This window comes from Thamnophis elegans, chromosome Z (genome assembly GCF_009769535.1).
Source record: "Thamnophis elegans isolate rThaEle1 chromosome Z, rThaEle1.pri, whole genome shotgun sequence".
Taxonomy (NCBI): Eukaryota; Metazoa; Chordata; class Lepidosauria; order Squamata; family Colubridae; genus Thamnophis; species Thamnophis elegans.
In genome coordinates, this window is record NC_045558.1 from 51,405,047 (window position 1) to 51,425,905 (window position 20,859).

The window sequence follows — 20,859 nt, forward strand, 5'->3', positions numbered from 1 at the left end:
ATTGTATGTGTGTAACAGTGTTTGTGTTTCTATTAGCTATCCTGAGCACTATCTCAATGGAAATGAGAGTAGAAACAAAATAAATAAATAGTCTTTGAAAAGGTAGAAAAAATTTGAACAAGGATTAACTTTCCCCATGTTGCCATTTGGCATTTGATTTGGATGTCACTGAGTATTCTAATGCTAAACTCACAAAGGCATTTCTGGATTTTTTTATTAAAAGTTTTTATTTTATTTTTAATTTTCAAAACAAACACAACACATACAACCTTCCTTTTTTACATACTGAAGAAAGTGTATCAATTGGTTACAAAAGACTTTCGTACATCTCTTCCACAGTCATCAAGAATAATTCATATTAACTCAAGTATTTTAACTCAGATATTTATACATGTTACCTCCATTTTCATTTGACTATAGTTGTTTAAACATCCTTCATCATAAAATATATCAAGATTTAAAACATAATCACATACTGGCATTTCATTTACTATTTCTAAAATCCTCCAATGACACTAAATCCTTATGTCCTATTCTAGCTAAACATATTTAATATCAAAGTTTTCTATCCTTTTTTCCAAATCACTGTTTACAATTTACATCTCATTTCCTTATGTTGTACACATACATACATACACACAAACACACACACAAACAGACACACACACACACGTTATTATCGTTATCCCTCCTTTATTTGACTATATCCTGCATCATATCATTTTCCCCCCTAGTAATCAAGACTTAACTGAATCTAACTTAATTCTTTTTTTTAATTATTATTAACCTTTATATATAATCCAAAAGGGTTTCTAATCTGCATTTCATGGATACCATTCAATATTCATATCCAATTATTATTTATTATAACACTACACATTGTATACATTATCATTATCAATTATTTATTTAACTATATCTATTATCACTAAATTTCACTAAGTATAACTAGTTTTAAATTATACTCTTCCATCTATCAACCTGTATCTTTCCAGTAACAAAACACTGTCATATCTTCTGCCATTTGTGGCATCAGTCCTCTAATCATCTCCTTAATCAACTTTGTATGGACTCCTCTTAGCAACTCTTTCTTATAAAATCTCTCATGTAATTTCGATGCCCTTCTTCTGTTTCCTTAATCAGCTTACCTTTGATTGTCGGTGATGTTATCAAAACTATTGCTAATAAGATTTCTCTCTTTAAATTCATAAATTCTTTTATTTTTTCCTCTTCTGCATCTTCCCATCTGGGGTACGTTTCCCCTCCATTTAATCCCTCTTTCAGTATTCCACTCTTTCCATTTCAGAAAAAAACCAATCACTATAAATATCAGCAATTTTAATTTCTTTATATTCATTTTCCTCTTCGATTTTTTGGATTTTACCTGCCACTTTTTCCATTTGATGAACATCTTCAACTTCTCTGTCATATTTTACTGTTAGTTGCACTAAGTAATCCAACTTCTTCTCTATCCTCTCACTTGTATTTGATAATTTATGTATTTCTGATAATATCTTTTGCAGATTTAAAACTTCTTTCTGGTGTTGAAATTGTGCCATGATTTCCAGCTGACAAAGACTGCTGCTCTAGCCTAGAAGGTTTTAACAGAATTAAGCATCACAATAACATTTCACCTTTCTCTGGTTAAAAATCTACTTCAAAGGAACATCTGTGTGCTTTTCTTCTTCTTATCACTCTCTATAAACAAGCTGTGAGTCCTTGAAGTGCCAAGCCAGATAATCAGTGAAAAAAGTATTTCGTTTCCAATACACAAACCTCTAGCCTCCGAGTAGCAGTGTTACAATGTTACCATTTCTTTGTTTCTTTTTGTATCTTTTTGTATTTCAAGTTAAAAAAAGGTCTGATTCTTAAATGAGTTAGAAAAACACTCTTTCAGTAATGAAAGAGGATAATTTTAGTCCACAGATTACAGAGAATAGCCAAAGAAAAAAAAATAGAAGGAAACTTAATCCGTTCGTTTTAAAAGGCTTGCATAAATTCCATCCGTAAAAATAGCATTTAAAAAGTAAGATAACCAACTGTTCGAAACCAGTCCAAATTTAATTCCGCCACTTATTTCTTCTGTTCTCCAATTTAAATTAATTTTAATTTTTTTTATTTGGCAATCACTTTTAAAACAGTAAAAAATCCTCATCAGCTGAAAACACTTTCTATTTCCATATCCTTCCATTTTGGAGCCACCCTGACTTCATCAGCCATTTGGCTGGAGGCTTGAAGAGCTTCTCTTGGATCAATCAGAGACTTTGCGATGTCCCTGTGATCAGCAAGATGTATTCTTCCTGTTCACTGTCTCTACGGGACGGTTTAGGTCCGTTTGGACCACCCAGAAGCAAAAGTGTCGACTGCAATCTCAGAGCATTGAGATCGCACGTTGTGTCATCACGACTTTAGCTCCTCCCCTTGGCATTTCTGGATTTTTCATAGAGAGGTTGGTTATCATTCCTGTGCAATTCAGATTTGAACACACAGTTCTAAGAAAGATGTGCCTTCTGGTCCTATTAAAGCCGACTTTTGGGTTCACATACATTCTTCTCTAAGAGTGAAACACAACCTGTTTATGAAAAGAGCCAACTTGTATTTACTGATGATGGGTTCTCCCATCCTTGATCTCATAGGCAGCTAATGACTGAACCTCATTCAAGGCATAAAACTAGTGTTTTCCTTGGGAGATAGAAAAAGATTGTCTGGGTAAAGGATAGAATAATAAGGAGTGGGGAGGGGAAGGGGGAAGAGGAGGAAGTTTGAGATGACAATTATGGGTGGAATTTAGATAGCTACAATTGGCCTGTCAGTGATTCTTTTCCAGTGCTGATTTAGTTGTGAAAGAGACTAGAACCCATGCTTTATTTACTGGTCTGCAAATCAATCTAGAGAGGTGAAGCTCTTAATTTGAAGAACTCCTCCAGCCTTATCGTAAATAATTCAACATATACATGAAAGGACTTGGTTCTTGGGCTTCTGAGTCTGCATAGTAGCCACTGCTCTTGGAGAAGCTCTGACTGTTCCGATCCTCTCATCAAGGATCATTGTCTTTAATTGTTCAGTATATCATAGATATGTCTGAAATGTACATCCATATTTTCTCCTCCCCTCTGTGTTTGGATAATCAGAGCTGTATAAATACTATGGTTTGACATGAGAATTGGTAATATGATTTCTCTTATTTCAGTTCATCATTTTCTTCTCAGCTGCACAAATCTGACTGCCCACCAGATGGCAGGCAAGGAATGCAAAGAAGCTAGTTCTTTCCTGCCATCCAGTGGACAGTAAGTTGATATGTTGGTAGATCAACAGAGAAATTATATGGATGTGTCATAGCAGAACATATTTTTTCATACATAAAACTCTCATTCATGAAATCCAGTTCCAAAAACACAAAGGCAGCATCTACATCTGAATACCACAAATTGAAGAATCTGCTAAGTTGCATTTAAGAAAATTGAACCTTTGCTGACATCTGGTGATTATTTGGTCAAATAAGTCAACAGTCCTTTGGAGGGAATGCAAAAAGCAAAAAAAAAAAAAAAAGGTGACATATCCAGACCTTATACCACAATCCAGACAAACATTCTTTTATTATAGTGATTGTTGGTGATTCTTCCCACAGTTTATGAATTAATATTTAAGCTGCCAATCAGTTCTTATAGTGCTGTGTAGAAGTTACATGAATAACAGTACAGCCTACCAATATTTTGGATATACATTAAGAGGCATATCCCCCTTGTGGGATAACTATGATTTACAGTAATAAGGTTTGCTGCTAACTCTGAGAACATAGGACAGCACAGCAAAGGAGCTATGTAGATGAGCCACCACTCCTTCTGGCTACATACTCTGATTAATTTTCTTAGTGGATCTACCTCTGGTAGAGCTGTAATAGAGATAATGAAATGTTGAAAATGCAATTATTTTATTGTATACACTGCATGACATTTTTTTGCTTGGAAAGATCATATTAACCTGAGTTAACTTGATGAGGCTGTGCAGTTGTTGTGGATCAGAGTCCTGTTTTTACAGAAATGTAAATGAAATTTTAAAGGGCATCAATTTTAGAAATTCTCCAGGAAAAAGAAGTGAAAAATCCCTGATTTGTATCCATAGGCTCAATTAAGCCACTTTCTTCTTCTTTTCATCTCCCACCTTCCACTGATAGATTTGCCTGGCAGTAAACTATATGTTTCATATTCAAGCAAATGAACAATACCTCATATATTTAAACAGGCAATATAACTCTTATGTAAGTTATTTGTAGTGCCACTTTCAGCAGTAGCTTCACATTACATAGCTCACATGATTTGGACATACTGACTAATATTAAAGGTCAATTTTATATATGGCTTAGAAAGGATATAACTAGATCGTTTAATAATACAAAAAAATAAATCAATGATTATGAACAATAAATTATGCAGAAGCCTGGATTGGAAAAAGAGAGAAAGGAGTAGTGTCTTGGATTCAGAATGAAGCATTTGATAGTATAGAATTCAGTTCTCACTTGCTATTATTTGTAGATCAAGACATAGAAGAAAGGGCTAGAAAGTTTGACAGAGGTGTTCAACCTTGTTTGGCTTCTGCAATTTGCTTTATGTGATATGATTCTTAAAGACCATCTAAAACTTTCAGTTAACCAAAATGAGGTAGCCCATATGATAATTGGATAGTTCCATTACTGTCATATTAGCCATTGCGGTAAATGTTCCCAAGCCATCAAATAACACAATGGTTGGACACGATAAAGCTGACATCAGCCAGAGGATAGAAAAACTCAGCAAGATTGGAAGATGTGGAGAGACCTGGCCCATAGAATCACTAAGAGGCGGAATCACTAAATGGATAAAATCATTATCATTATTACCACCATCACCACCATCATTATCCGTCACTGTGTAGGAAGCCTCATATGACTCATCCTATATATACGCTTATGGTTTGGGAATTTAAAAGACTTTCTTTCATTGGAAGATTCTACCTATTTAACTTGGCCCTCTCTTATTATAAGAAACTAAGGAAATCTGTTCAACCGTGGAATACGAATTATACTCTGGTGATCTTCCAAAAATTTTAAATCCTGGCTCTTTTGAAAGATCTTTTGAAAGTGAATAAATACAGCCTTTGGAAGCAGAATAGACTTTTTATTATTATTATTGAGTTGTTATTGCTAATACTATTTTGTTATTATGTTTTACATTTTGCATACATATAGTCCTTGATTTACAACCATAATGGAGGCCAGAATTTTCATTGTTACTCATGATGGTTATAAGTCAAGGCACACACATGAATAATCCAACTTTATGACCTTTCTTGAGGTGGCCATAAAGTGAATGTGATAGTAACAAAGTGAATATGGCAGTTGTAAAGTGAGTCAATGGGGTGACAGATGTCACAGCCAGATCGCCCTCACATCCACATCCAGTTGTAAAGTGAGTCTATTCTTTCCTATGAACCAGCAAATAATTGTAAATCAATCACCCATAAAAATGACCTGTTTGCCAGGTGCTGAAATGGAGTCATATGATCACAGGGCAGTGCCTGCCTCCAGACTTCATAAGTGGGTTGTGAGTACTTTTGTAATTTTGTACCTTTCTAAGAACCTTCCATTGTAACTTTGAATGGTCATTATGTAATCAGTCATTAAGCAAGAACTATCTGTATCACCGGAGTCCTTTAAAGATAAGTGCAAATAATAAACCAAATAATCAGTATATAGTAAAATAAGTGAGAAATATATACAATAATGCAGTTAATGTTTTCTGCAAAATGAGTGGGAGTTTTTGAGAAGAATGGAAGTTAAAGCATTTAAGTGTTAAGGATCTGTTCCTAAGGTCTGTAACTGGGGGAATCAGAGGAAATAGCTTCCCTGGAAATGCTGAGGCAAATAAATAAAGAAAAGAGACGAAAAGGCGCCTACTTTAACATTTGTTATATAAGGAGGGAGGAGGAAAATGAGCTACTAGCTCTGGTAAGGTATCTTTAAGGAAGAGATTCCTCTTTAAGGAGGAGATAAGGAGATTCATCCTGTTGAATTGAATTGTTTATCATTACCAAAATTCATTCTTCTATCTTTGTATTATTGTCTGTATAGCTATATTGTACTTATTTTTTTAAACAAAATAGTAAAATAAAGTGAACCCGTAGCAGCCCATCCCTGCTTAGTACAATACCCCTGTGGCAAAGCATTTTCAACTTTCAGGTTTTTTTTCTCTGAACTATGTATCAAAGTTCTTAATAGTACTTAATTGCTGGTAACAAGATCTTAATGCAAAGTTTGCAAAAATTATATATTCAATAGAGATCAAATTTATAAACTTCATAAAAATGCCAAATCTAGAACTTAATCCATAAGTAAGCCAACCCTTGTATTACATAGTATATTGTTTGTAGTACTTTAAATGGAAATGAACATGAGTTATCCAAGTCTTATTCAGCCTCATGCTCTCTCGATATGTTGAATTGTAATTCCAATAACCTCAATGCCTGATGGCTGGAAACTTTGGAAATTATAATCCCTATATGTCTGAAGAATATTTATTTTGGGAGGGGTGAACTACACATGCCCCAATCAACCTAATCTTTAATAAACTCTTAATACTTTTAATTGAGCATTTTTCTCATTGGACAGTGTTAGATAAACCCACTATTTCTCAAATGCCAAAGATTCCCCATTGTGATATAAATTAATCTTTAATCAGTAGAATATTTGGAAGAAAAAGATAAACATTAAAGCAATCTAACAGAGAATTGCAAAACAGTTCCGATCCCAAGCTGAAGTTCAATAACCACTTGTATGATACTATAAACAATAGCACTGTTATTTATAATATGAGAAAAAGTTATGTCCAAAATTAGAGAGTAAGAGCATCACAGTTACAATAAAACTTGAATCTTCACATTGCTTGTAACTAATTAATTATAATTAAATAATAGGTATAATATTGAAGCTATGAACACAAGATGATAAATTTTAGTAATAAATTTTTTAGTAATAAATAACTATGGTTATAAAAGTAGTAATGTCATATAAACTAAAACAAATTGTTAACATCTGCCAAATTTTACTCTCAGCCATACATAAACTATCAATTGTACTATAGCATAGAACAGAATAACAGATTTGGAAGGAACCTTGGAGGTCTTCTAGTCCAACCTCCTGCTTAGGCAGGAAACCCTGCACCATTTCAGACAAATGGTTACCTAATCTCTTCTTTAAAACTTTCAGTGTTGGAGCATTTACAACTTCTGGAGGCAAGTTGTCTCCAATTATTAATTGTTCTAAGTGTTCAGGAAATTTCTTCTTAGTTTTACTTTGCTTCTCTCCTTGATTAGTTTACACCTATTGCGTCTTGTCCTCCCCTCAGGTGCTTTGGAGAATAGATTGACTCTTTTTTGTGGCAACTTCTTTCTTTATAAAAGGGTTAAAATCTGAAAATAGTAAACAATCTTGACCTATAAGTACAGGCATATAGAACATAGAATAACCAGTGAAAACCCTTAAGTAGAAGTCTTAAAATCTATAATCTATAACATGTCCATTGTTTCCACTTGCTCAACATAACAGGGAGAAAGATGTTCTAATAAAAGGATCTTCCTATACCTTTCATCTAAAATGGTCAAAGGGAGGACATACCGCTGCAAGCTTGTATAGCACTCTTGTATGACTACACAACTCTGTTACTAACTAATTAATAAGATAAGCAGCAAATAAAGAATGAAAGGATCAAAGGCCTGCCTAAGCTATTTACATTGTATCTTGTTTAAGAAGGGTTCTTGTCTGTTCATAACCTAAGTGAAGTAGATAATAAAGACACATTCAGCATTAGAAGAACTAAGTTCACTTAAAAAGGATAATCAATCAAACATAGAACATAGATAGCCATGTTCTGGCTTCCATTTTTACTAGGTTTGCCTCCCATCATAAACCATTTGTCAAGCTTCGAAGTATGTTCAGTATACTTTCACTTATACTGTTTCTTAGCTTGCCAATGAACTATGGAGGAGGAAGGGGGAATTGGAATGTGGATTTTAGACATCAAGCAGTCATGCCATGAGAACCAATGTCAGATCAGCATGCGCTTGGTAGACTTTCAAGAAATCTTCTCACAACAATATCGTGACACTCAATTGAACAATGTAACCTGCACTAATAGGAGGGAGGATTTTATTCTTTAATCATATTGAATTGCCTTGGAATTAGCCAGAGCTAGTTTTGCTTTCATTTGTGCCAAAATAATGTACTCAATAAAGTTTTGCATTAAGAGATTGATTCATCTCGTCTGTTCTTGCTGGGTTAAGTTCATTAGTTCGTTGTGTCAATGACACTATCTAACCATCTCATCTTCTGCTATCTCTTTCTCCTTTTGCCTTTGATCTTTTTTCCATTGTTCATAATCTCTCTTTCTTTTAAAGTAGGCACCATCAATCATTGCAATAAACCTGGTTCTTTCTGTTACTTCTGAATTTTCACACACTTTTTCTCATTCATATCAGCAGATACATACCTGGGACTGGCAAAAGAGAAAGTGACTATAATCAAAAATTTATTTGAGTACATCTAGAAACATTGTGTTAAAATATATCTAAATAACTCTGGGTCTGCATTCAGATTTACAGCATGATTGTTTCAACTTGGCCCTCCCTTTTGTGAAAATATACTCACATCATGCATACATGCACACTCATGCATCATTCTTTGATTAATTTGTGCCGTGTAATCAATTTTATGGCCTCTCATTAAGCTATCTATTTTATGCATAATAGTCTGCTGGATAGATAATACCAATACATTAGTGTCAAAACCCTTAAGCTATAATGAAAATCCAACAATAGCAAAGAAACTGTGGGAAAGGTCCCTCTTTGCCAAATTTGGAGAGGTAAAACTAGAATTTCTGACAATAGATTGCAAGATTGTTTCTTTTCATTCTTTTGAATGAAATTAAACCCCCCAAAAATACATTGCAGGTAGACAATAAGACTTCGTTATGACTGCATTTTTTTAAATAAGAAATTTGATTTGATTTGATTTGATTATATTTATATGCTGCCCTTTTCCCCCGAAGGGGACTCAGGGCGGCTCACAATTCAAATCAAGGAAGGGGGGTACAGACAAAAAATAAAAGACGAAACATAACAATACATAATTTAAAAACACACAACAGTCATACCATTCGAGACGGGGGCAACAACTCTTTAGCCCCAGGCCTGTCGGAACAGCCAGGTTTTAACGGCTTTGCGGAAGGCCTGGAGGGTTCGAATCTCCACGGGGAGTTCGTTCCAGAGGGTCGGAGCAGCCGCAGAGAAGGTTCTCCTCCGGGTAGTCGCCAGTCGGCACTGGCCGGCGGATGGAATTCGGAGGAGGCCTAATCTGTGGGATCTAATCGGTCTAGTGGAGGTGATTGGCAGCAGACGGTCTCTCAAGTACCCAGATCCAATACCATGAAGGGCTTTATAAGTGACGACTAGCGTCTTGAAGCGTATCCGGAGACCAATAGGCAGCCAGTGCAGCTCGCGGAGGATAGGTGTTACATGGGTGAACCGAGGTGCACCCACGATCGCTCGCGCGGCTGCATTCTGGACAAGCTGAAGTCTCCGAATGCTCTTCAAGGGCTGCCCCATGTAGAGCACGTTGCAGTAATCCAGTCTAGAGGTCACAAGGGCATGAGTGACTGTTGTGAGGGCCTCCTGGTTCAGGTAGGGACGCAACTGGTGCACCAGGCGAACCTGGGCAAATGCCCCCCTGGTCACAGCCGACAAGTGGTGTTCAAAAGTCAGCTGTGGGTCCAGGAGGACTCCCAAATTGCAAACCCTGTCTGAGGGGCGTACTGTTTGACCCCCCAGCCTGAGAGATGGAAAACTTGGCCAATTAGTAGGAGAGAAACACACCAGCCACTCGGTCTTATCCGGATTGAGCACAAGCTTGTTAACCCCCATCCAGTCCCTAACAGCCTCGAGGCACTGGCACATCACGTCAACCGCTTCATTGAGTTGGCACAGGGCGGACAGATACAGCTGCGTATAGTCCGCATACTGATGGTATTTTATCCCGTGCCGTCAAATGATCTCACCCAGTGGCTTCATGTAGATATTAAACAGGAGGGGGGACAGGACCGAACCCTGCGGCACCCCATAATTCAGGGGCCTAGGGGTCGATCTCTGCCCTCCGACCAACACCGACTGCGACCTGTCCGAGAGGTAAGAGGAGAACCACCGTAGGACAGTGCCTCCCACCCCCACCTCCCGCAGTCGTCGCAGAAGGATACCATGGTCGATGGTATTGAAGGCCGCTCAGAGGTCAAGGAGCACTAGGACGGAGGCATAACCTCCATCCCTGGCTCTCCAGAGATCATCGATCAATGCAACCAAAGCGGTTTCCGTGCTGTAGCCAGGCCTAAATCCCGACTGGAAGGGATCTAGATAATCGGTTTCCTCCAAGGACCGCCGGAGCTGAAAGGCCACCACTTTCTCAACAACCTTCCCCACAAAGGGGAGGTTGGAGACATCTATCAAAATCCTCATTTTGATAGATGTCACTGGATGGAAGGCCCAAGTAACAAGTGAGAGTTGTTCCCCTGAGAACATAAAGGCTGTCAAAACAAAAACATAACAATGTAGAAGATACCATTGTGAGCTGTCATTTGGAATATCCCATTTTCAGTTATTGCTGCAGCATAAATATATGAATTAATTGCAGTACTTTGAGATAGTCAGGTATCAATTTCAGTTTGCATCTCTATTATTTTTCCTTTTTTAAAAACTATAATGACATGACTGAATCCTAAATCGTCCCTCTGTTTTTATATAGGCCATCTGATAATATTTATGCACTGTGTATTTCTGCAACAATAATAATGACAACTATTAAGGTTCATCACCAGTGTATCCTGGTTTATTCATGGAACATTCCAATTAATAGGAAAATGTGGCTAAAACCCACACCATTGATTTTTAAAAAGTAATTTAATTATTTCATTTTATTATGACATCTATATGCCACTAACTTCCTTCAGTATTCAAACATTAATCAGATATAGGGCTCTTGGCTATGGATGTCCATTCCAGTATAGGTAGCATGCTATGTGTGTGGAATATACCATATACAAAATAATAGCACTTACTTTCCAATATTATATTGATATGTCTTAATATATAAAACTGTGGTATATGCTGCAATTCATTGATTCAGTTTCTATGCCACTTAATATCATTATTTACTAGACTGATATTCTGTGTTTTCTTCTGATCAAGGATGTTTTACATAAGCATGTTCTTCCATATTAGCATTCACAATAACAATTCTGTAAGATAAATTAGGAAATGAAAGACTGACCCCAGGTCACATAATTAATCTCCACAGTGAAGGTAAACTTGTATCTACGACACTTAAAATACACTGACTTTTTTACTATATGAAAATATCTCAATGTGTGATTGTTTTATGCTGTTGAAATAATTAATAACTTAACTGACATAGCATAAGTAAATATGATGAACTCTATTTAAATTTTGGTAGCTCATACCTCAAACACCAAAACAAATATAATTCAGAAGCTTGTTCATTGTCAACATTATGAATCTACTGCAAATTCATCCTCATGCTACATTTTCATTTATCTCATACTGGAGGATGTGCAGTATTCCATAATTCTGCTGGTTACATAAAGAATAAGTACAAAACAGAGGGAAGAAAAGAGTTTTTAAATCATTTCTCACTCTACCTGGCTGAGTAGAAGAGAAAAGAAATGCTCTTTTTTATAGTGCTCAGGAAGGTCAAATATCATAATGGTATAAGATTTATTTTTGCATGGTGTAATTTGAGAAAGGAATCATCATGCCTAATTGTCAGTTTAATCAACAGCATGAAAGCTGTGGCTTTGATCATTTTTATTTTACAAACATAGAGATATCTATTCTGTTACTGAGTTAATGAATTTTACTTTGCTAAATGGACATAAGATTACAACGTGAAGATCTTATTTTCTTAATTTTGCTCAAGCAACAGTAAATTATATCCTATTATGTTTAATTTGTTTTATTTACATCCTACATTTCATTGAGGAGCAAAAGGCATTGCCTGCTTTTGTCCCCCCCCCTCCAGTTTTGCAGTCTATTGCCCAGACAGAGAGTGCCTGACCCATTGTTACTCATAGGTTTCTGTGGATGAGGGTGGACAAAACTTAGATTTCCTCACATCTTATTCAGCACTTTAGCCACACCCCCACAGTGTCAATCAGTGCTATCATTTGTTCATTTATTCCAAGCCCTGCTTTAAGTTGGTCTTCCTTTTTGGCATAAACAGCATATGCTGAACTAAGCATGGATTCCAAGCCTTGTGTTTAACCACAATGTTGTTAAGTCTGTTTTACTAATAAAGCATATTTAACTGAGTGGATGGATCTGTCTGTTTCTCTTTTTCAAATACGCAAAAGTAAGAAGAACTTTAAAAATTAATGCTAATGGTCATAGATAATCAGGTGGGCATGAAAGCATTATTTTAGCTGCCATTGCCACCACTGCCATTGTTAACCAGATCAGGGGCCTGTCCAACGGCATGTCAAAAAAGATGTGAGGATGGTGTCTTTCATCATAGTTGTGGCCATCATTTTTATTTTGCAGAGATGCCCCCTGTTAGATTTTATGAGCCAAGGTTGTGCAACAATTTTAACAAACAATGTAGAATCACCACATCCCGTATATTTCAACTATCTGACTGAAGTAGCAACTAGAAAGGACAGTACATTGTATAAAAATGCTTACAAGGAGTGGAGTAGATGAGGCATTAAAGTGGTGGAAATAATCTACTGTATTTTTTGGACTATAATATGGCTCCTTCCTGCAGAAAAAGTGGGTGGAAATGTCTGTGCATCTTATAGAGCAAATGTTGCCAAAGCACCACCCACCAATCAGCTCCATCCTTTGGCCTCTTCCTCCCAGCAATTTGCCTCCTTGTAGCAAACAGCAAACAGCCTGGTCAGCTTTAGCACAGTCTGATTTAGCATGAGCAGCTGTTTGGCTGTTGGATCTTATTCCTGGAATACCACCAATCAGCTGTTCCAGGCGGCAGGAATTGCTGCCACCCATTGGTGCTATCACCACCCATCGGCACTGTCACCATCCATCGGCGTTGCCACCTATCACTGCCTCCACATGCCCCATTTTTGGCCTCCGTGCATTCCATTTTCGGCATCCATTTGCCCATTTTTGGCCTCCATGCATTCTGTTTTTGGCCCATTCCAAGCAGCGGTACACATAATAAATAAAATATTTATTAATTATGATAGTGATGATAGGCAAAAGAATACAAGAAGTTATATTAATTTCAAAACAGGATATAACCATTATTTTCACATTTTTACATGGATGGGTGCTTCTTCCAACATGATGCTTTGTGTACCACCTTGCTAATGAAAAAGAAATGCAAGCACGTGTTTGTTCATTAAATAAACAAACATACAGAATGCTATTGAATCTTACCATTGCTATGTTCCAGGTACCCAAAATATGATAGGGTATTTATAAATTTATGCACTTAAAATCAAGTAAGTCCAGAGAAAACTGTCTAAGTAAAAGCAATCCACATGAGAGGTGATGGTAGAAACATTACCCCCACTTTCATAGGTGGTATACAGCCAGTTCTGACAGGTTCTGGAGAACTGGTAGCAGAGATTTTGAGGGGGGGGAGAGAATGGGGATTTTGCAGTGTCCTTCCCCTGCCATGCCCACAAAGCCAGCCCACAGAACTGGGTGTAAAAATATTGAATCCTACCACTGCTCCACTTGTGTGGGTGAATGAAACATAAATAGCTTATTGGAATGAAAAATGCTCCATGACTTCAGAATGATTGTTACTGTGGTAGCAAAGCAGAAAATCTGTTAAGATAGGAATGGAATTGAGTATTCTGGACAAGGGCATGGCTGATTGGCAGAAAATGTGAACTTGTATCTTAATATTTTTTTTTCTTATGGATGGATGGATGGAAGGAAGGAAAGAGTTACCTAAATTTCAATAAAGCATCAATTTTGGGAAAATAAAAGTAGGTGTTTTCTGTCTGAAATATTACTCTATGGTAGGTCTCAAATCAGGGGTGGGTTTCAGCCGGTACGGACTGATACAGATGTACCGGTTGGTAAAATTTAGCTTGCCTTAGCGTACCCGTTCTTCCAGAGGCCCTGCCCACATGGCATGCGTTGCCCTCTTTTCTTTGATAGCCTCATTTCCAATGAAGGTGGTGGGGAATCCATGCAGAGGGAGGAAATTGCACGGATTCCCCACCCCCTTCATTGGAAACAAGGCAGCTATCAAAGAAGAAAGCAGCACAAACCCGTGGGCTTGTGCAACAGCCGAATCCTCGCCTCCTGTTCCTTCTTTGGCTGTTGGACAAACCCACATAGTGGGCGTTGCCCTCATCTCTTTGACAGCCTTCTGGTTAAAAAGCCATTCCCGCTTAAAAGTACCTGGCAACGGTGTTTTTCACTGGGGGCTCCGCAGAACATCCCAAGACAGATTCCACCACATCTACCCTCTTCAGGGACAGACCCTCTTTGGCAGATCCTCTTCAGAAGGACAAGGCCCTCCAGCCCCCCTTGTGTTCCTCGTCTTCCCACCCCCACGGATGGACTCCAGAGTCATTGCCGGCTGCGTAGAGCCTCGCCAGCTCCCTGCCATCAGTCCTGCAGTTCGGGCCAGTGGCTTTGTTCCCACTGTCTCCCTGCACAGTTCCTCTTTTTATGTGTTTCCTGAAAGGTAGCTGCTAGTGGCCCAAAAGTTGGCTGGGGCCCCACGTCATGGAAAACATAGGTGCGCATACACCCTGCACAATCACAGCCCCGGAGACTCTTGGGGGGAAGCCTCTGCACAAGCCCGGGCATGTGAGAACAAGTTCCTGCCATTACGAAGGCTCCAGGATGAGGGATGGAATATTTACCGTGGGACAGTAAAGCCCCGTCCGCCTGAATCAGCAGGTCCAAAGCATCTCTACCAACTGGCCCTTCCTCCCTCTGAGGGTGAGTGACCTGGTTGCCCCGATGCCTCTTTGCTTGTTCGTGGGTTATTTTAATTATTATATTACTCTGGCTGGTTGTTTACAATCATGATGATTAGGCACACTGCAGGAATCTAATCCGTTGTGACTCATTTTGGGTGAACCAATTTAAGCAAAGCAACCACATTTATCTGTGACCACATTCTGAATCTGATTCTCCCCATCTTGCACGTCAAACAGACTCTTCCAGTAGGGCCCTCCCACACTTCCAATTACTTCCCGTGTACCTTCCTTGTGCTTTCCTCTCCCTCCAATCGGAAGACACCCTCTCACTGGTGTCTGAAGGAGGCCTGACCCCACCCCATGAAAGTCAGCTGCCCCTCCATCTTCCCCCCTACACCTCCAAGTGCCCGCTCGCCCACCTCTCAAGCTGCTCCAGGACGGTTGTTTCTTTGCCCTGTCCTTTCCCAGCTGCGGGTGCACATGCTTCGCTTGGAGGCAGGAGGAAGAAAGTTACTGAGAGGGGAGGTAGGAGGGAGTAGGGCGATGTGATTGGAGGAAGGAGCTCAGGCGAAGTGGGAGTGAAGGGATTTCTAATCTTCCTTTCATGGGTACCATTCAATATTCATATCCAATTATACTCATAACACTACACATTGTATACATTAGTAACATTATCAATTATTTATTTAAACTATATCTATTGTCAATAAATTTCACTAAGTTTAACTAGTTTTAAATTATACTCTTCCATCTATCAACCTGTATCTTTCCAACAGCAAAACAGTCTCATATCTTCTGCCATTTGTGGTGTCAGTCCTCTAATCATCTCCTTAATCAACTTTAAATGGACTCCTCTTAGCAACTCCTTGCTTATAAGATCTCTCATGTAATCTCAATGCCGTTCTTCTGTTTCCTTAGTTAGCTTATCTTTGATTGTCAGTAGTGTTATCAATGATATTGCTAATAAAATGCCTCTCTTTAAATCCATAAATTCTTTTGTTTTTTCTTCTTCTGTATCTTGCCATCTGGGATAAATTTCCCCTCCATTTAATTCCTCTTTCAGTATTCCACTCTTTCCATTTTCAGAGACAAACCAATCACCATAAATATCAGCAAATTAAATTTTTTTATATTCATTTTCCTCTTCAATTTTTAGAATTTTAACCACCACTTTTTCCACTTGATAAACATCTCCAAATTCTTCATCATATTTTGCTGTTAGATGCTCTAAGTTTTCCAACCTCTTCTCTATCTCTCATATGTTTTTGATAATTTCTGTATTTCTGAGAATATCTTTTGCAGATTTAAATTTTCTTTCTGCTGTTGAAATTATGCCATTATCTCCCATTAGCAAACAAAGCTGCTCTAGCTTGGAAGGTTAATAAAATTAAACATAGATTCACAATAATGTTTTGTTTTCACTTTTCTCTGGTTAAAGATATACTTCAAAGGGACATCTGTATGCTTTCCTTCTTATCACTCTCTATAACCAAGCAGTGAGACCTTGGCATGCCAAGCCAGGATAATCAGTGAGAAAATACATAAATTCCATCCATGAAGATAGCATTTAAAAAATAAAATAACCTACTGTCCAAAACCATTCCAAATTTAATTCCGCCACTTAATTCTTCTGTTCTCCAATTTAAATTAATTTTAAGTTTTTTATAGGCAGTCTCTTTTTAAAATGGTAAAAGTTCCTCATCAGCTGGAAACACTTTCTCTTTCCGTATCCTTCTGTTTTGGAGCCACCCTGATTTTGTCAACCTTGGCTGGTTTTTGTGTTGCCGGCTTGAAGAACTTCTCTAGCATCGATCAGGGACTTTGCGATGTCCCTGATGTCAGCAAGACGTATTCTTCCTGTTCACCATCTCTGCGGGATGGTTTAGCTCCGATTGGAGCACCCAGTGGCAAAAGTATCGGCTGCGGTCTCAGAGCATCGAGACCACATGTCCGAATCGTCGCGACGTTGGATTCTTCTCCCAGCTGTACATGTTGAGTGTCACCTTATCTCCCAAATACTGTTATCAGTTTTGCCAGGGCAAAAGCATTTTCAGCATTATATTCCTTAAGTTTTATGGGAAGCCATTAGGAGAGAATCGAAGCAGAGTCGAAATATATTTTTATGACAGACTACATAGATAGTTTTATATTAAAAGGAAATAACTATCTCCTTCCCCTGCATGTATAGCAATGAAATTCAGGAAATGGCTATCTCAGTAAAATCCATTTAAAGTCAAGGTTCCTCTATCTTTTACTTCAGATCTAATCTCCAAAGAGATTCTCTTCATTAAATAGCTGGACAATCTTTGGCCCTGCTGAAAGGTAGAAGCAGAGAGCCAATATCACAATGCTATCAGTTAGTATTATTTATGAAAGCTGTAGAGAGAGAAAAGAATATAGATCATATAAATAGGCTTGCCTGGGTATATTTTTAGAAAGAGAGCAAATGTTTCTGGAAATGATTTAGGGTACAGTGATTTTGGTGTTATATACAATACAAGATGGAAACACAACCAATTATCTGCTTTTTTGTAAAAGAGCAAGGCCATAGCATTAGACTACACACATATACATACATACATAGAGAGAATGTAATGGCTCCTCAACCTCAGCCTCACCAAGGTTCCGATTCACAGAGAGTTCTGCATTAATCAAGGCTTTCTTCCTGACATTAAAAATGTATATCCATACAATTATTGTGTTTACAGCACTGTATGTCTAGGACTCTGAATTATAATACATTTTTTAAAATATGCCTTGAATACACTTTTTTGAGTAAATTCCTAACAACTTTGTAGACTGGGCCTTGTTATTTTTTTTGATAACAGAGAAACAATATGCCATTGCCTTCTTTGGTGAGTCTGGTCTCCAGACCTGGTATTTTCTGGTAGACTTCTGTCCAAAAATCAGTCTCAGTTGCCCCTGCTTAGCTTTTGAGATGAAGAAAGGTTGTTTAGGTGCTGACATCTGGCCACATAATGTGATTAATTTTCAACTCAGGAGACAAAAATAATAAATAATATGTTACTTCCAAGTGTTAAGGCTGCAGAAGGAGATAGGATCTAAATCTCCAATATAAGTTTCTAAGTATGTGATAGGATGTATTTGTATTATTTTCCAAGTTGTAAGTTCACAGGGCATGTAGAAGGTAATTCTGATAAATGGAAAAAATGTCTTTTAATTAAAAAGACTAGGATCAGGACAAGTCAGGTACTGTGTTGTTTTACTTGTTTTACTAGACTTTTTCTGTTTTCCTTTCCTACCTCAAAAGATCAGCTCTAGATGGAAAGAACTGACTGAAGCTCAAAACTATTATCTCAGATTTGGGGTATCTATAGGACATGTTTAAAACAAATGTTGAGATAGTAGCCACGATGGTGTAATCAAAATTCAAGGTGTTTTTTTTTAAATGAGTGTCACTTATCTTTCCCAATCAAATCAGTAATTTGATTTTAATCATCGAATGTACACAAAGTACTAGAATCAATTGAGATTGATCTGGCTTTTGTGCATTTTTATGACTTGAATTTATTAAGGCCAATTTATATAACATTCTTAAGATGATTCTTCTAATTTGTAGCCTAATGAGAATGAAGATATTAATGGGGTAGGCAAAAGCAGTTCATGCAAATAAGTAATAATGGCTGGGAGATTCATTGATGGACTTCTAGTTGCAAAATCCTGTATAGAATGGAATCTTTGGATGGAATCTCTGAAAATCCATTAGAAACTTACAAACAAGATCAGCCATAAATAAATAAAGAAGACAGCAGTTCCATATATATTTCTCTGAATGCAGTGATATTTACTTCTAAGGAGACATAAATGAGACTACACTAAACAATTAATGTAGTTTTCATTTTATTTTCCTTTTTACACAATCAATAATATAAATTCAAATGTTTATATATCATCAAAATACATCACAGTAAAATGGCACATATAACTGATTTTTATTCCATACCTTCTGATATGGGCCATATGAAACATCAAAGGAATGTTCTGATTCAAATGATTTAATTAAATCAACCCTTTGAAAGAAATCTCCAAATCAAATTATTAGAGAGATATTGCTGCTTTCTGCCTTTGTAGGTTCTTCAATATTATGTTGGCTTTCCTTCCATACAGGAACAAATCTGAGGAGAAAATTTAGTGGTATTCTGATATTGACAAGAATAACTGGCCAAATATAATTTCTAAAAATTATACTTTTTACCAGAGCTTTTATCTGAATGCTGCTCATGTTGTTTGTATTTCACATTCTTTTTTTAGGCAGATTCCGTTGGACAGAGACAGAAATAGAATGTGCTCTTTCTTTTATTATGTTGCTCTTTTTATCTGGTTTTTCTCTTTCTTGTGTAAGTCTCTATCTTTTCCCCAAATAAATTTTCTTTTACCCATATCCCTGGTTGTTCCACTGTTTCAAAGTAGTAGAATCAAGAAGAAAACAAACCAAGAACTAAGAAATTTCTTGAAAGAACAATTAATCATTGGAACAGCATTGAAAGTTTGTCTTCAGAAGTTGTAGATCCTTGATCATTGAACATTTTTAAAATGATATTGGACAACTGTTTGTCCAGAATAGTATATTGCTTGTGGAGGGGGTTGGGCTAGAAAATCTCCAATGTTTCTCCCAACTCTGTTATTCTGAATAGCTAAATATCACTTGAAAACAATCTCTCATCCTTGGAAGATATCCAGCAAAATATATAAACAGGGTCCTTACTTATTCTCCTACTTACCGTTGCTTCTGCTGGGGTGTTTATGGTAAGATTAGACCATTCCGGCTGAAAATTGGTTAAACATTGATTGGGAACAGGCTTCAAACATTCTTTTGATTCTCAATATTTTTAAAGTGACCACATGTTGGCATGTACGGAACATTTCTCTTTCTCCCTCCCCCTCCCCCCTCTCAGATGGTGGCTGCAATGCAGTCAAAGTCCTATCCTTTTTTTAATTAAAATTAATTTTCATTTTATTTGCCAATGTTAACATTTTCTGGGTAGCAGTCTAATTAATACTTAATAACATAAATCTTGGGTCAAATTGTTTTCCCTACCTCTTCTTCCTCTGTTAGTTTGAGTGAAACTTCAACTTTACCATTGGACTGATAGAGAAGGACAATATTAGGACATGGCCCTAAATGCTCTTTCCATCTATGAATATAGGACTATATCCCAAAATACACATTGTTACCAAATACTGTTTTTAAGAAAATGAAGAAAATTTGATTTTCTTCTGCAACAGATCCTTTATAGCCTGGTTATTCAACTCTAAAAGCCAAAGTCTGCTTCGCTTGGCCAGCTGGTCTCCAATGACCCAAATGCTATCTGCAACATCCAATGAATGGGTACATTTATCACTTCTTCTTGCTCGGCGCTCTGCCTCCACCAAAGTCAGGTCCAAATGCTCATTTGGAAAATGTCTGGGATGACTTGTCAATCACACTATCACCAACTCTGACATTTGCTTGCATTCTATTCAGCAGACTGAAGTCCTTCAGAAGGGCAGTCCTTCTAATTTCTGGCAAAGGATACTGCAAGGAAACCACTGATTTGCTAATCTGTATTACCCAACCCGCCTGCATCATTTCTGTAAATCAGTATGCTTGCCAAGGCTAAATACTAGCTGGAAGCCAAGAAGGCAGATGGTCTAAGAATGGCAAGGTGGACACGGAGATTTTAGTTTTGAAAGTCTATAAATTTTATCTCATAAGGACTTGGCATTTGGCATATGTGTGACTCCTAGAAGAGACAAATTGCCAATCATCCAGGCCAAGTAAAAAAAAAGCAGATGGTCCAAGGGTCTTGGCCTCTTCTATTTTTAATAAGTTTGCTTTTCTTTATTAGTGCAGCACAAT

The 20,859-nt window shown here is 37.4% G+C and overlaps 1 long non-coding RNA gene across 1 annotated transcript; it reads right to left on the reverse strand.

Annotated features, from left to right (window-relative positions):
• Positions 1-18,843: 18,843 nt before the first annotated feature.
• On the reverse strand, positions 18,844-20,429 carry LOC116522399. Its single transcript, XR_004256968.1, has 2 exons — positions 19,742-20,429; positions 18,844-19,135 (listed from the first exon to the last, which is right to left on the reverse strand). It is a non-coding gene; the product is annotated as an uncharacterized LOC116522399 (long non-coding RNA).
• Between the last annotated feature and the right edge of the window lie 430 nt (positions 20,430-20,859).